Below are 18,114 nucleotides of genomic sequence, written 5' to 3' on the forward strand. Positions count from 1 at the left end.
TCAGCATCCCTCTAGACAGAACAACCATGGCAGATTCCACCAACTAATCAGAATTGGCCAGGCCTCAGGATAGTCTTTCTGTCACTTTTGTTGATAGAGATTAAATTCTGACGAAACTTGTAGAACTTACTATAAGAGTAACCAAGAATATTCAGTACAGCGATACTGAGAAGCCAATCCAGTGAGAAAGACACATTTACTTGCCAATGTGACTTACATTCAACCATATCAACATACCTTGAAAATAAATTATATGTATATGTGTGTGTGTGTGTGTGTGTATCCAGTTGATCCTTTGTATCTGTGAGTTCTACATCTGTCGGTTTGAGCCACTATGAATAAAAAATATTCAAAAACTAATAATGAACCAAAAGTGAAAATACAGAAATAAAAATTATGCAAATAAAACCGATACAGTATAAGAACTATTTACATAGCATTTACATTGTATTGGGCATTATGAGTAATCTAGAGATGATTTAAAGAATACAGGAGAATATATGTGGAGTATATACGCCCTTACTATGCCATTTTATATAAGGGACCTGAGCATCCACAAATTTTGGTGTCAAGTTTCCTTTGGAGGTGGGGGATGGAGCTTAAGCTGTTTTAGGAGATGGAGCTTAAACTGTTTTAGGATTTCTTAATTCTTTGTATTATAAACATGTATTTGGTAGACATTTTAATAAAAGTAAAATCCATTTTAATTTTCTAATTACTTTGAATTATTTGATATAATATGATTATAATAAATATTTGCTAAGTGTCCATGGGACATGCATATAAAATTAATATCAACTTCTAAAGCAGGCAACATTTTTAAAAAATCTTTAATCTTTTTAACCTTTTATAGAAATATAAAGAATTTGTATTGTTATATAACTGGGAAAAAAAACATACATATACTCATGCCAAAGCCAAAATTAGTATAAAAAGTAGAAATCATACACAACCTTTTATAAATCCAGTGGATTTTGCACTTAAAGTGTTCATTGATATGAAATTGTCTATCTAGCTTTCTAAATATGATTATTATACTTGTCTTAAGAAAACAATAGAACCTCTCTCAAATAACTTCTTTGGGACCTGTTACGTGTCTTTTGTGTTGACTTGCACTTTTTGAATCTGTAACAATTGTTTTTCTCATAGTGAGTTATATTTCATTGGCACTGCTGTTAATATCATGTCTAATCAGCCATTAGTGGTTTAACTCACCATGGGAACTATGAAACTGTTGTTCATAAGATATTAATATCATTTATTTTCTGTGGTATTTTAACGTTAGAAACATTGCTGCTAACATAATTACAAAATGGTCTGGAGCTGTTAATTCCACAAAGTTCATTTGTGATTTCACTGGAATTCTGAGGATTATGATAGTCATGCAAAGTAACGAGTGCCTCATTTTACTCACCGGAATTAAAAAGATGTCCACATAGTAGTTTTTTGTTTTTAAAGAGACTCAGTTATCTTTTATTCTTTTGTACATAATGACAGTGAAATTTGTTTTTAGATATGATGCTTTTACACTTTCACTGACATTAACAGAACTAGAAAGAAATCACCGGCATAAAAATTTCTCCAATGTGAAATATGATGACTTAAATTATTATATTCATTTTCAAGATACCTGTTAGTATTTTTTTCTGATAAAATGTTATAACAATTTTATCATTACTTTTATATATTTTTAAAAAAGATTTTCTCTACTATAATAACCTGAACACCCTAAAATACTCATATTTTACTTAGTAAATCTCTATGTATTTGTAACTGTTCAAAATAACATGGAAAGGTTGACATAAATACCTCTCTTGTATAATAAAATCATATTTTGCTTGTAATTTTTTTGGGGAAATTTTTATGTCATTTTTCTTCACTAATGCAATATCTCTTTTTGTTTTACCAAACTGTCATAAACCATTATCTTAAACTAACGATAAAATTAAATCCCTTTAGTTTTAATGTCCTGCATTTTTTAATTTCAAAAGTTTCACTAAACATTCAATGCTTTTGTAGAGCTTTCTCTAGAAACCAAATTGTTATAACTTTCCAGCCTGAAAATACTTTATTTTGTTTACAGATTATGTGTGCATTCAAAATTACAGATCTTTTTCATGAATGCATTTTGTCCTATGTATAACAATCATTGATTTTATTTTTTAAAGAGACCAAGAACTTGTTTTCTGATAGGCATGGCTATTATATATATATTTCCAAATGCAGCTTGATAGATTGCCTTTTGCCTTTTTTTTTCCCCCACTTTTTCTTTCTAGCTTTTCCCAGTTCTCATATGTAGATTTATTTTATTATTAGTATTCAATAGCCTGCTATAAACTAACTCCCAGTGGAAATGAAAATAGGGGGAGTAATTTGCAAGTAAGCTACACTTATTGCCTGAATCTTTTTACCTTAAAACTATTGAGAAACATTCTTTCCTTGACAAAATTTTACTTAGGCTTCTTTGAGCCCTCATTTTTAGTAGGCCTCATCCTTGGGCCATCTTTGATCTGCTTAGTCCAGTTACAGCAAGAATTCAGCTAAGGCAGTTGAGTAAGAATTCCCATCTCCATAAAGGATGCAGAATCTAATGGTTTGGGTCTTCCTAGATACAGATGCTGTACTGGTAACATTACTTCATTCTTGTGTGCTCTACTAATTATTAGTAAAGGTCACATTGGGTAAAAATCAATAAATTGTGCGAGTCTGTTTGACAGTTCAGACTTATTTTTTTTTTTTTTGGGTTTACAATACAGTTTATTAGCTGTTCTCCTCTTCTTCATAAATGATGGATAATGTTGATAATTCTTTACAAACCAGTACTCATTTCTTTAAGAAACTGTAATGAGGAGGTTGTCAAAAACACATATTTAATAAACAACTCCAAAGAGCAATGGGAAGCCAAATATTATTATTAATATAAAGGACCAGAGAAACTGATTTCTGAAATAATTTCTACCTTTCACTAAAATTTCTTAAAATTGCTCACCATGGAGATTTGTGCAATTCTAGTGCAGAGCAGTGGATGAAAGCTGTCTGAGGGGAAAACACACACATAAATGGGGCTTTTGCCTGCCTTCCTATTAATAAAAGGAGAACTAGAAGGAAAGGGCAAGGACCAAAATCAAACCTGATGACAAGAACAACAATAACAACAACAAGAACAACAAAAAAACCCCAGGAACCATTTGAAAACTTTTGTAGAAAAGAGAAGAATATGCCCATTCTTTTACTTGCAATCTAATTTCCCTAAATATTTCTCCTCATGATTACCATGCCCCCATTTTCAGTTCACAGGATTAAGGAAGGTAAGTCTATTCAATTAATATTTAATTTAAAAACCAAACAAAAAGTTAGGAGTAGGTGGCAAAAGAAACAAAACATATTTTGTATATATATATGTTTGTATATGTGCGCAACTATGTAAAGAAAATAATTCCCATAGTTACAGAGTTCAGTTAAAGAAAGTTTTATATATATATTTATATATATTTTATTATAACAAAATAGGCAGCTATTGTGGGTAAAATATTCAGTAAAATCTGACTCCTAAGAATACATTTTTAAGTTTTAGGCGATGAACTGGACTCCTTTCCATTGCCATTATGGTTTTTACATCACCACTGTGATGTCTGATTTATCTGTATTTATATCTAGGAAATTTTCTCAATCTTCTGTGTAAAAGGTGAACTTCCTTACGACCTGAACATGGCCTCAATTCACAGAACGTAATGATCATTTACATATGAACAACTTTTTTAAGACACGATAGTGTTGCTCAAGTAGATTAAAAACATGTAAACGTTGTTATTCCTAGCAAATGTGCTGGGAAGAGAGAACCTTCAAATAATAAAAAACTTTAAGAATGCTTAGGAAAAATGAAATCCCTTATGAAAGTTAACTCAAACATGAATTTTTAAATTAAACCATGTTTTCCTTATTTATCTATAATGAAACAATTGCTTTGATGATAGAAGCTGACTGAGAACAGGACTTGAGAGTAACACACTGGCCAAACCATGCTATTAAACTTAAGCGTGCATAGTTGCTCAAAGTCTACTAAATCACTGATTAAAACCACTTTTTCATTTGTACTGAAATTTGAAAAGAATGTATATAAAGCTTTTCCAAAAGTCTCTTAAAGTTACTTTCCCTTAAACATTAAGGAATTTTACCACAATTTCTGTGTCTCCCAAATTCTTAATAGCTGGTCAGGCCATTCCATCTTCAGCTCTGAAAAATGGCCACTAACCAATAGTGACATTAAATAACACACATGATGTAACTTGAAGACACTACATGTAAAAAATAAGCGCACCTGCAGACCATGATGTGGGACATAATTCAACATGAAATCAGTATTGAAGAAAGACAGTTCAGACTTTAGTGATAGTTCAGTATCTGAAAACGTTGATGCATATAAAGTAAGTTAGAAGATAAATTGCCTTTATACAAAAAAAATGTATCTACCTCCTCTTATATTGATAGGAAGAATATATTTCTAGATGAATACACAATAAATTATTAATAGTAAGGAATAAAACCAAACACTATGATTTATGCATGAAATTATTTTTCCATATTCCACATTACTTTTACTAAAATTGATAAAAGTAAATATAGATTTTTTGTAACTAGGTAAATATAACTGTCCATAACTATATTATTTATATCAAGATCTGTGAAAGCTTAATCATTGAATTAAATATTGTTAGATTGGTGAGGAAATTAATTCTTAAGTTCAAGCTTAGTCAATGAAACTATAATCATCATTGTATCAAGACTGAGGATTACATTAGAATAAATCTATTAATGTAGAAGCTCATAATAAAGTTTCCTTGAAAACACTAATCAATATTTCATCATGATAATCATGACAATGACAAAATAAGTACAAATGTGGCATGAAAGACCCTTGAATAAATCTAGTTTATGTCAATAGTTTTATTTTATTTAAGGTATCTCTTTATATATAAATATTCTGTTTCATTCTTTTTTTGTTTTACAAGAAGTTGTCCAATACTAAGTTGTCCAACCCACTGTGTTTTCAAAGGGTCTTTTCCAACAACTCAAATCCTCTTATTCTCTCCAATTTCATGATGTTGAAATGTACGTTCTTCTGGTACCAACTTACTTTTCATGAAAGCTTAGATAAATACATTTGGGACTTATAGATTTTAAATTCCACAATTTTATCTTATATGCAGTTAAATATTTGGAAGAGGCTGGAGGAAAGGGTCTTTTCAGATTATGTTCTTCTGTACTGCTTGTATTGTATTCAAGGGTTTTTTTTACTATTTTTATAAAAGAAGTTAGAAATACATCTCATGGCATTAAATTACCATATAAATAAACTCAAACAAAATTTCCTTCAAATGAACAAAAGACCTTGTTTTCCTTTTTCTATTTCTGTTTTTCAAGAATATAGCTAGGCTCTATTGTGAAGAAAGATGACAAGGTACTAGATCTCTGAAAATCACTTTGAGGTAAGTGAATTAGTTTCTATAATAAGTAAATCTTATTATGTTCAGCCATTGAAAATAAGCATCAAAATTAGATTCCTGTAACTCAGCAAAGATCTGGAATAAAAGTAATACATGAGATAAAAATCCTCATATTTTAATTCTTGCTCAATTCATAACCTTTCAATGTGGCATTGGGAGAAGAAAACTTAATGCTTAAATTCCCATTTTGCAACTTTACATAAAAACAATGCTGCCGACAGGCTACAAAAGAACTTTGAAAGCAGTAACAGATAACAATACAATCCTTTTTATAATAAGTTTAGAAATTAAATGATGAAAATAAAGGAAAATTAAAGATTAGGGACCTACTGATGGATAACTAAAAGCCCAGCAATTATGATCATCAAGACTTTTTAAAAATCATCTAATTAATAGCAAGTAATTCATTTTCAAAAATAAAAATTTATTACACCATGAGATATAAAAAATATTTTGGGTGTGGGCGGAGCAAGATGGCCGAATAGGAACAGCTCCAGTCTCCAACTCCCAGCGCGAGCGACACAGAAGACCGGCGATTTCTGCATTTTCAACTGAGGTACTGGGTTCATCTCACTGGGGAGTGCCAGACGATCGGTGCTGGTCAGCTGCTGCAGCCCGACCAGCGAGAGCTGAAGCAGGGCGAGGCATTGCCTCACCTGGAAAGCGCAAGGGGGAAGGGAATCCCTTTTCCTAGCCAGGGGAACTGAGACACACAACACCTGGAAAATCGGGTAACTCCCACCCCAATACTGCGCTTTAAGCAGACAGGCACACCAGGAGATCATATCCCACACCTGGCCAGGAGTGTCACACACCCACGGAGCCTCCCTCATTGCTAGCACAGCAGTCTGTGATCTACCGGCAAGGCAGCAGCGAGGCTGGGGGAGGGGCGCCCGCCATTGCTGAGGCTTAAGTAGGTAAACAAAGCTGCTGGGAAGCTCGAACTGGGTGGAGCTCACAGAAGCTCAAGGAAACCTGCCTGTCTTTGTAGACTCCACCTCTGGGGACAGGGCACAGTAAATAATAACAAACGCAGCAGCTCTGCAGATGCAAACGACTCTGTCTGACAGCTTTGAAGAGAGCAGTGGATCTCCCAACACGGAGGTTGAGATCTGAGAAGGGACAGACTCCCTGCTCAAGTGGGTCCCTGACCCCTGAGTAGCCTAACTGGGAGACATCCCCCACTAGGGGCAGTCTGACACACCACACCTCACAGGGTGGAGTACACCCCTGAGAGGAAGATTCCAAAGCAAGAATCAGACAGGTACACTCGCTGTTCAGAAATATTCTATCTTCTGCAGCCTCTGCTGCTGATACCCAGGCAAACAGGGTCTGGAGTGGACCTCAAGCAATCTCCTACAGCTACAACCTACAGCTGAGGATCCTGACTGTTAGAAGGAAAGCTATCAAACAGGAAGGACACCTACACCAAAACCCCATCAGTACATCACCATCATCAAAGACCAGAGGCAGATAAAACCACAAAGATGGGGAAAAAGCAGGGCAGAAAAGCTGGAAATTCAAAAAATAAGAGCACATCTCCCCCGGCAAAGGAGCGCAGCTCATCGCCAGCAACGGATCAAAGCTGGACGGAGAATGACTTCGACGAGATGAGAGAAGAAGGCTTCAGTCCATCAAATTTCTCAGAGCTAAAGGAGGAATTACGTACCCAGCGCAAAGAAACTAAAAATCTTGAAAAAAAAGTGGAAGAATTGATGGCTAGAGTAATTAATGCAGAGAAGCTCACAAACGAAATGAAAGAGACGAAAACCATGGCACGAGAAATACGTGACAAATGCACAAGCTTCAGTAACCGTCTCGATCAACTGGAAGAAAGAATGTCAGCGATGGAGGATCAAATGAATGAAATGAAGCGAGAAGAGAAACCAAAAGAAAAAAGAAGAAAAAGAAATGAACAAAGCCTACAAGAAGTATGGGATTATGTAAAAAGACCAAATCTACGTCTGATTGGGGTGCCTGAAAGTGAGGGGGAAAATGGAACCAAGTTGGAAAACACTCTTCAGGATATCATCCAGGAGAACTTCCCCAACCTAGTAGGGCAGGCCAACATTCAAATCCAGGAAATACAGAGAACGCCACAAAGATACTCCTCGAGAAGAGCAACTCCAAGACACATAATTGCCAGATTCACCAAAGTTGAAATGAAGGAAAAAATCTTAAGGGCAGCCAGAGAGAAAGGTCGGGTTACCCACAAAGGGAAGCCCATCAGACTAACAGCAGATCTCTCGGCAGAAACTCTTCAAGCCAGAAGAGAGTGGGGGCCAATATTCAACATTCTTAAAGAAAAGAATTTTAAACCCAGAATTTTATATCCAGCCAAACTAAGTTTCATAAGTGAAGGAGAAATAAAATCCTTTACAGATAAGCAAATGCTTAGAGATTTTGTCACCACTAGGCCTGCCTTACAAGAGACCCTGAAGGAAGCACTAAACATGGAAAGGAACAACCGGTACCAGCCATTGCAAAAACATGCCAAAATGTAAAGACCATCAAGGCTAGGAAGAAACTGCATCAACTAACGAGCAAAATAACCAGTTAATATCATAATGGCAGGATCAAGTTCACACATAACAATCTTAACCTTAAATGTAAATGGACTAAATGCTCCAATTAAAAGACACAGACTGGCAAACTGGATAAAGAGTCAAGACCCATCAGTCTGCTGTATTCAGGAGACCCATCTCACACGCAGAGACATACATAGGCTCAAAATAAAGGGATGGAGGAAGATTTACCAAGCAAATGGAGAACACAAAAAAGCGGGGGTGCAATACTAGTCTCTGATAAAACAGACTTTAAACCATCAAAGATCAAAAGAGACAAAGAAGGCCATTACATAATGGTAAAGGGATCAATTCAACAGGAAGAGCTAACTATCCTAAATATATATGCACCCAATACAGGAGCACCCAGATTCATAAAGCAAGTCCTTAGAGACTTACAAAGAGACTTAGACTCCCATACAATAATAATGGGAGACTTCAACACTCCACTGTCAACATTAGACAGATCAACGAGACAGAAAGTTAACAAGGATATCCAGGAATTGAACTCATCTCTGCAGCAAGCAGACCTAATAGACATCTATAGAACTCTCCACCCCAAATCAACAGAATATACATTCTTCTCAGCACCACATCGTACTTACTCCAAAATTGACCACGTAATTGGAAGTAAAGCACTCCTCAGCAAATGTACAAGAACAGAAATTATAACAAACTGTCTCTCAGACCACAGTGCAATCAAATTAGAACTCAGGACTAAGAAACTCAATCAAAACCGCTCAACTACATGGAAACTGAACAACCTGCTCCTGAATGACTACTGGGTACATAACGAAATGAAGGCAGAAATAAAGATGTTCTTTGAAACCAATGAGAACAAAGATACAACATACCAGAATCTCTGGGACACATTTAAAGCAGTGTGTAGAGGGAAATTTATAGCACTAAATGCCCACAAGAGAAAGCAGGAAAGATCTAAAATTGACACTCTAACATCGCAATTAAAAGAACTAGAGAAGCAAGAGCAAACACATTCGAAAGCTAGCAGAAGGCAAGAAATAACTAAGATCAGAGCAGAACTGAAGGAGATAGAGACACAAAAAACCCTCCAAAAAATCAATGAATCCAGGAGTTGGTTTTTTGAAAAGATCAACAAAATTGACAGACCACTAGCAAGACTAATAAAGAAGAAAAGAGAGAAGAATCAAATCGACGCAATGAAAAATGATAAAGGGGATATCACCACCGACCCCACAGAAATACAAACTATCATCAGAGAATACTATAAACACCTCTACGCAAATAAACTGGAAAATCTAGAAGAAATGGATAATTTCCTGGACACTTACACTCTTCCAAGACTAAACCAGGAAGAAGTTGAATCCCTGAATAGACCAATAGTAGGCTCTGAAATTGAGGCAATAATTAATAGCCTACCAACCAAAAAAAGTCCAGGACCAGATGGATTCACAGCTGAATTCTACCAGAGGTACAAGGAGGAGCTGGTACCATTCCTTCTGAAACTATTCCAATCAATAGAAAAAGAGGGAATCCTCCCTAACTCATTTTATGAGGCCAACATCATCCTGATACCAAAGCCTGGCAGAGACACAACAAAAAAAGAGAATTTTAGACCAATATCCCTGATGAACATCGATGCAAAAATCCTCAATAAAATACTGGCAAACCGGATTCAGCAGCACATCAAAAAGCTTATCCACCATGATCAAGTGGGCTTCATCCCTGGGATGCAAGGCTGGTTCAACATTCGCAAATCAATAAACATAATCCAGCATATAAACAGAACCAAAGACAAGAACCACATCATTATCTCAATAGATGCAGAAAAGGCTTTTGACAAAATTCAACAGCCCTTCATGCTAAAAACGCTCAATAAATTCGGTATTGATGGAACGTACCTCAAAATCATAAGAGCTATTTATGACAAACCCACAGCCAATATCATACTGAATGGGCAAAAACTGGAAAAATTCCCTTTGAAAACTGGCACAAGACAGATATGCCCTCTCTCACCACTCCTATTCAACATAGTGTTGGAAGTTCTGGCTAGGGCAATCAGGCAAGAGAAAGAAATCAAGGGGATTCAGTTAGGAAAAGAAGAAGTCAAATTGTCCCTGTTTGCAGACGACATGATTGTATATTTAGAAAACCCCATTGTCTCAGCCCAAAATCTCCTTAAGCTGATCAGCAACTTCAGCAAAGTCTCAGGATACAAAATTAATGTGCAAAAATCACAAGCATTCTTATACACCAGTGACAGTCAAACAGAGAGCCAAATCAGGAATGAACTTCCATTCACAATTGCTTCAAAGAGAATAAAATACCTAGGAATCCAACTTACAAGGGATGTAAAGGACCTCTTCAAGGAGAACTACAAACCACTGCTCAGTGAAATCAAAGAGGACACAAACAAATGGAAGAACATACCATGCTCATGGATAGGAAGAATCAATATCGTGAAAATGGCCATACTGCCCAAGGTAATTTATAGATTCAATGCCATCCCCATCAAGCTACCAATGAGCTTCTTCACAGAATTGGAAAAAACTGCTTTGAAGTTCATATGGAACCAAAAAAGAGCCCGCATCTCCAAGACAATCCTAAGTCAGAAGAACAAAGCTGGAGGCATCACGCTACCTGACTTCAAACTATACTACAAGGCTACAGTAACCAAAACAGCATGGTACTGGTACCAAAACAGAGATATAGACCAATGGAACAGAACAGAGTCCTCAGAAATAATACCACACATCTACAGCCATCTGATATTTGACAAACCTGAGAGAAACAAGAAATGGGAAAAGGATTCCCTATTTAATAAATGGTGCTGGGAAAACTGGCTAGCCATAAGTAGAAAGCTGAAACTGGATCCTTTCCTTACTCCTTATACGAAAATTAATTCAAGATGGATTAGAGACTTAAATGTTAGACCTAATACCATAAAAATCCTAGAGGAAAACCTAGGTAGTACCATTCAGGACATAGGCATGGGCAAAGACTTCATGTCTAAAACACCAAAAGCAACGGCAACAAAAGCCAAAATTGACAAATGGGATCTCATCAAACTAAAGAGCTTCTGCACAGCAAAAGAAACTACCATCAGAGTGAGCAGGCAACCTACAGAATGGGAGAAAATTTTTGCAATCTACTCATCTGACAAAGGGCTAATATCCAGAACCTACAAAGAACTCAAACAAATTTACAAGAAAAAAACAAACAACCCCATCCAAAAGTGGGCAAAGGATATGAACAGACATTTCTCAAAAGAAGACATTCATACAGCCAACAGACACATGAAAAAATGCTCATCATCACTGGCCATCAGAGAAATGCAAATCAAAACCACAATGAGATACCATCTCACACCAGTTAGAATGGCGATCATTAAAAAGTCAGGAAACAACAGGTGCTGGAGAGGATGTGGAGAAATAGGAACACTTTTACACTGTTGGTGGGATTGTAAACTAGTTCAACCATTAAGGAAAACAGTATGGCGATTCCTCAAGGATCTAGAACTAGATGTACCATATGACCCAGTCATCCCATTACTGGGTATATACCCAAAGGATTATAAATTATGCTGCTATAAGGACACATGCACACGTATGTTTATTGCAGCACTATTCACAATAGCAAAGACTTGGAATCAACCCAAATGTCCATCAGTGACAGATTGGATTAAGAAAATGTGGCACATATACACCATGGAATACTATGCAGCCATAAAAAAGGATGAGTTTGTGTCCTTTGTAGGGACATGGATTCAGCTGGAAACCATCATTCTTAGCAAACTATCACAAGAACAGAAAACCAAACACCGCATGTTCTCACTCGTAGGTGGGAACTGAACAATGAGATCACTTGGACTCGGGAAGGGGAACATCACACACCGGGGCCTATCATGGGGAGGGGGGAGGGGGGAGGGATTGCATTGGGAGTTATACCTGATGTAAATGACGAGTTGATGGGTGCAGCACACCAACATGGCACAAGTATACATATGTAGCAAACCTGCACGTTGTGCACATGTACCCTACAACTTGAAGTTTAATAATAATAAATAAATTTAAAAAAATAAAAATAAAAAAAAAATATTTTGACACTTTTCCTGTGTATGAACAATAATGGCTCATGTAGAACTGGAGGAAAGAATTTCTGGTCTGTTGTAGAGAGCATTGGCTTAACAAAAGTATATACTATATAATCTCAGATTCAAATTGAGCCTTTAAGCATGGGATGATTTTTGTTGTTGTTGTTTAATTTCTTTCTTTTTTTAAATTATACTTTAAGTTCTGGGATACATGTGCAGAATGTGCAGGCTTGTTACATAGGTATACACGTGCCATGGTGGTCTGCTGCACTCATCAACCCGTCATCTATATTAGGTATTTCTCCTAATGCTACCCCTCCCCTAGCCTCACACCCGCAGACAAGCCCCAGTGTGTGATGTTTCCCTCCCTGTGTCCATGTGTTCTCGTTTTTCAGCTCCCACTTATGAGTAAGAACAAGGAATGCGATGACTTTAAATAATCAGTGGTGGAAAGTATAACTTTCCAGGCTACAATATTCCAGTTAATGACATCTGCTCCAGCAATCAATACGTACTGAGTACATGCCTAGCCATAAACAAAATAACCAGAATTGACCACATACTTACTATATTCAAGACCCTGTAAGTACTTTCGTATATTCTGAGACTCAATTCCCATATCAGCTCTATGATATAACTATCACAGTTTATCGCATTTTGCAGGCAAATAAGTTGAAAACCAAAGAGTTAAAGTGGCTTTTTCAGAAATACCAGCCTAGTCCGATTAAAGCAGAAATAGACCCAGCCTTTTTGTAAGTACACTCTTTTGTCTTAAGTAACTCTATTAATAGACATAAGGAAAATAATTGTTTTAAAGGTATCATTTTTAGCTTTAGTGTACCTAGAATTGAAAATTGGAAATATGCCCACCAAAATAAATTTTAAAAAAACAGCAGAAAAATCACATGAGAAATCATAAGTTGACATATATTAGTATGTTTACTTAAATTATTTTAATTATTCCCCCATAATTTTTAATAGAATCTATCATTTTGAAGATGTGCTCTTTAACTGAATTCGAACTGAAGAAATAACGCAATGTTATTTATGTCAATTTTTACAAATATGATTAAATCTATCTCCTTAGCCATTGTCAAATACTAATTTTTTGGGTACACAGACTAATTGTGCATCTGCTGACAAATTAGAATAGTGCTAATAAAATTATAAAATAATCTGTTATATTATTCAGCAAGTACAATAATATTGTTATATATCAATAGCTATACAAACACAAATTATGACTATTCATTAAATGGAAGTGGGTAATCACAAAGGCCTTCATTCTTGTCTTGAGTGGGCTGAGGAGGAGGAGGAAGAGGGTTGGTCTTGCTGTCTCAGGGATGGCAGAAACACAACAGGCGGAGGAGGTAGAAGGGGGAGGCAGGAGACATATGCACACTCTGTGTAAGTTTCCTTGAAAGAAATGTCCGTGGCCGGGCGCGGTGGCTCACGCCTGTAATCCCAGCACTTTGGGAGACTGAGGTGGGGATCACGAGATCAGGAGATGGAGACCATCCCGGCTAACACGGTGAAACCCCGTCTCTACTAAAAATACAAATAATCAGCCGGACATGGTGGCGGCGCCTGTGGTCCCAGCTCCTCGGGAGGCTGAGGCAGGAGACTGGCGGGAAACTGGGGGGGCGGAGCTTGCAGGGAGCCAAGATGGCGCCGCTCACTCCAGCCTGGGTCGCAGAGCGAGACTCCGTCTCAAAAAAAAAAAAAAAAGAAAAAGAAAAAGAAATGTCTGTATAAGTGACGGCAGCTGCGGGCTGTCCGGAGCCGCCAGAGCTGTGGCAGGAGCAGCTGTGGGAGTGGCAGTGGCGGTGACCCCTGTGTCCTGCATCCCCTGTGCCCCACATCCCGGGGCAGCTGACAGCACTGCCTCCACCTGCGTGTGGCCGGAAGGTACCCATTCCCAGGCCTGGAGCCTCCACTGGTACAGACACTGGCCTCATATCATCGCTCTCGTCCACCACCACTGGGGAGGAGGCGGACAGTCCTGGGAGCCTGCCCCCGGGAGCCCCGGGGAGCCCTCTGCCCTAGGGCGGCCGCCTTGATGGGGCCGGGTCGAGCCGCCCACTGATGAGAAAGCAGTGCCGTTGGACACAGAGGAGGCAGCAGAGAGGGGCCCATCGAGGACTTGGAGCCCCTGCCCCGGGCTGCGAGGAGATGCACTTGGGGCTACCTGCTCCACAAAGCTGGTGGGAGCCAGGGACAAGCAGGATCCCTGACCCTTCCAAGTTGGGGGGTCGGAGCTTCCCGGGTGCGGCTGCAGACCCAGGGGTCTCTGCACTCTCGCGCATGGGAAGCCCCCCAACGTCCGGCAGGGTTGGAAATGCCTGCGTCCGCTGCCTGGCTGCTCCCTGCTGTCTCTACCTTCTTGGATCTTGGAGAAAAGTCCGGGCCAATCCTAGTCGCTGCCACAGACCACCAAGTTGCGTACATGCTTAGAGGCGCAGGGCTGACTCACCAATCCCCTGCTGCCACAGTCACCTCTGGACTTTCGGTGCTGACAAGCAGGAGACCGAGGCTAAGAGGGTGCTGAGGACAGCTCAGCACAAGCCTGTAGGCCCCCCTTGGCATGAAGAGCCTGGGTGCCATGAACAGTGGCAGAAGGCAGACAGGCTCCTGGGCAGAAGGAGGCTGGTCCCCGGTGAAGCCCCACCTTCAACCCAGGGAGGGCCTGAAGACTGGGGCGAGGCTGCCAGTCCTGTGGACCAGAGCGGGAACCCGTGTTCTCTTCCCTGGGCCCGCCCGTGGCTGCCCATGGAACAATCAGCATGCACTTCCTCCCCTCTGAGGACCACAAACCCTGCCCATGGACCAATCAGCATGCACTTCCTCCCCTCTGAGGGCCACAAACCCTGCCCATGGACCAATCAGCATGCACTTCCTCCCCTCTGAGGGCCACAAACCCTGCCCATGGACCAATCAGCATGCACTTCCTCCCCTATGAGGCTCACAAACCCTCCCCCTAGCCCCCATCTCAGACTCAGTGGAGAATGGAGAGGCAATGGAGAGATGAGAAAACCGGCTGCAGAGAGGAACTACCCTCTCTGCTGACAGCTGAACACTCATGGGCACACCCTGGCTTCAGAGAGGAGTTGCCCACTGTAGGTTTCCTCTGAGCTGTTCTGTTACTCAGTAAAGCTCCTCTTTGTCTTGCTCACCCTCCACTTTATACCTCATTCTTCCTGGACGTAGGACCCACCAAACAGCAGGGCTAAAATGAGCCGGGCGTGGTGGCGGCTCCTGTGGTCCCAACTACTCGGGAGGCTGAGGCAGGAGAATGGCGGGAACCCGGGGGGCGGAGCTTGCAGTGAGGCAAGATGACGCCGCTCACTCCAGCCTGGGCCACAGAGCCAGACTCCGTCTCAAAAGAAAAACCAAGAAATCTCTGTATAAGTGATGGCAGCTGAGGGCTGTCTGGAGCCTCCAGAGCTGTGGCAGGAGCAGCTGTGAACATAAACAGGGGTGAAACACACCCCTTTCTCGCTATGTTTGGGTGACAAGGAGGAGAGAAAAAGAGCCGTGGCCCTTCAGGGAGCCCATATCTGGGAGCTCCCCGAGCCAGAGCTGTGACTCCCCTTTGGGACCCTTGAGTCACCAGGCTTCTAGGTGCCACCAAGTTCCCTGGTGCCAGCTGTGTGCCTGGTCCAGCTGCAGTCATGCAGTGAGCTGGCACCTGTGCCAGCCCCTGGACCTGCCCATCCTGCGGCAGCAGCTGGCATGCCTGACTGCACAGTTTCCGGACCCCACACTTGCTCGCTCACACACCCCTTGCCGCTATGCTCCAGTCTCTTCGGAGGTGTGAAATCCAAACTGGTAGTGTGAGCTGAATGCAGCCTGCCAAGGTGAGTGGCACAGTGGACCCAAGCAAACCTCGGGCAAAGGTGCCACAGAATTTTCTGGCCAGAAAAGCAGCACCCCCAAGGATCCCATAAGATAAGTGGATCTGTGCAGTTTAAACCTGTGTTCAAGGATCAACTGCATTTCAAATCTGTAATTTGGTAGGCCATCTTGTTATTTTGGAATCATTTGCTTATATTTTTAAAATTATTTATTAGATCTCAGCTTTCCATTTCCATCCTTTGATTTTCTTCCTATTTAGGTTCTTCAATATTTTTCAATCATCTGGTCTCTCGTATTGATGTCATCTGTTTATTCACTTTTCAATTTCCATATTCTAACTTTGGTGTCTTCACATGCTGTTGTGACATTTTTGCCAGTATCTGTTCCTCATCTGCGTTCTTACATGTCTCAGTAATATGTATATTTACTCATGTTCTGCCACGCAGTAATGATGAGAAACCCAATAGATATCATGAAAAATACTTTTATTAGAAATTCTTTCAAGGTTAATTTTCTATGCACATTTATGTATGGCACTCTCCAAGGCTTGCACTTGACTTAAGCCTGTATTTCTTTCCGATTTCTATGGTGAGATTGAACTGATGTCATTTTATCCTGATGAAAGATAATGTGTAGTTAATTCAAGACATACAATATGTAGTTAATTCAAGACAAAACACAGTTTTCTTTGAGTTGCTCCACAGGTGTGCATTAATCGACTGCTTGTCCAATTAGTCTGTGATGTTCCTACCATTCTAGTTTTTCCTTCGTTGAGATGAAATATCACAAAGCTGTTGTAAGGATTAAATGAAATAATTTATATAAAATTTAAAAGAAATTGGCATAGTTTATACTCAGTAAATGCTTCTATCTTCAAATCAATTTCTTAACTCATAAAGAGAATATCCAGTCACTGAGTCTTATCAAATATTAATAGGAATATATTTATTAAATAAGAAACTGCCCAGGGCATAATCTTTCTCAAGGAATCATCTACTTTGAATTTAACAAGGAAAAAATTTTGTTTCAAGTACTTTCATTATTTTTCCTGAAAGTAAACTCTTTCATCTGTATTATATTCAATTAGTAGAACACATAAAATTGTAAAGATGAAAATAACACTAATTATGACAGCCATGGAGGTGTGTCACTCAGATCTGCTGCAGGAGGTATAGTCAGCTGACAGCCTCCACCAGCTGTGTCTTTGGGTTTCACTGCAGTATCTATCCATGCTAGGGTCAGGCTTTCTTCTGACTGCTTTAAGTCAAAGAGTGAGCAGAGGAGGGAGTTAGACCTGCAGCATTTCTGTCCAATGTAGGGCACTTCTAAGAGGGAATATTTGCCATGGAGTTTGCTATGGCTTTCTCATAGCTGCATTGGAGTATGAAGTTCCTCCTACCTCATGTTGTCCCAGACCTCAATTGTATCATAAGTGTCAGAAATGGATAGGGGTCTTAAAGCTCTCCCTGCCTTCCTCTGCTCCTTGTCCTCTTTATTATTTACAGACATTTCACTCAATGAATTTTTGGCAATTCTACTTTTGTCTTGGCATCTGCTTCTGAGAGGACCAGAACCGAACATTTCTAAAATGAAATTTTTCTTTGAATACTATTAAGGAATATTTTCTCCCTTAATAGTCAATACTGGGTAAAACAGAAATAAAATTCTGTATACACAGAATATCACATAGTATTATTTAAAATTTCTAAGCCATTTAGTGAAACTGTATGAAATCACCATTTTTACTATGGTAGAGGCCTCTATTGTTGTATTTTTCCTGATGAAGTATAGCCTCACATTCTCAGATATAATATGGGAAATGTGAAAAAAATTGGTTGTTAGAATCAGCAAAGAGCGGTGCAATAATTTTAAAAGTAAATTTAATAAAGTCATGGATTTTAAAATTGATCTCTTCTTATTTCCAACACTTTAAAAATAGTACAGAAATATAAAATATTACAATTATATTATGTTTTACAATTATATAACATAATTAAAAAAATATAAAATTGTGTAAAATAATACAATTTTATATAATACAATTTTATATAACATAGATTGATTTTTAAAACAGCTCTTTGGGACCTTCAAAATTATCCGGTGTACTGCCCTCATTTAA

This window comes from Chlorocebus sabaeus, chromosome 22 (assembly GCF_047675955.1).
Source record: "Chlorocebus sabaeus isolate Y175 chromosome 22, mChlSab1.0.hap1, whole genome shotgun sequence".
In the NCBI taxonomy this organism is placed as follows: Eukaryota; Metazoa; Chordata; class Mammalia; order Primates; family Cercopithecidae; genus Chlorocebus; species Chlorocebus sabaeus.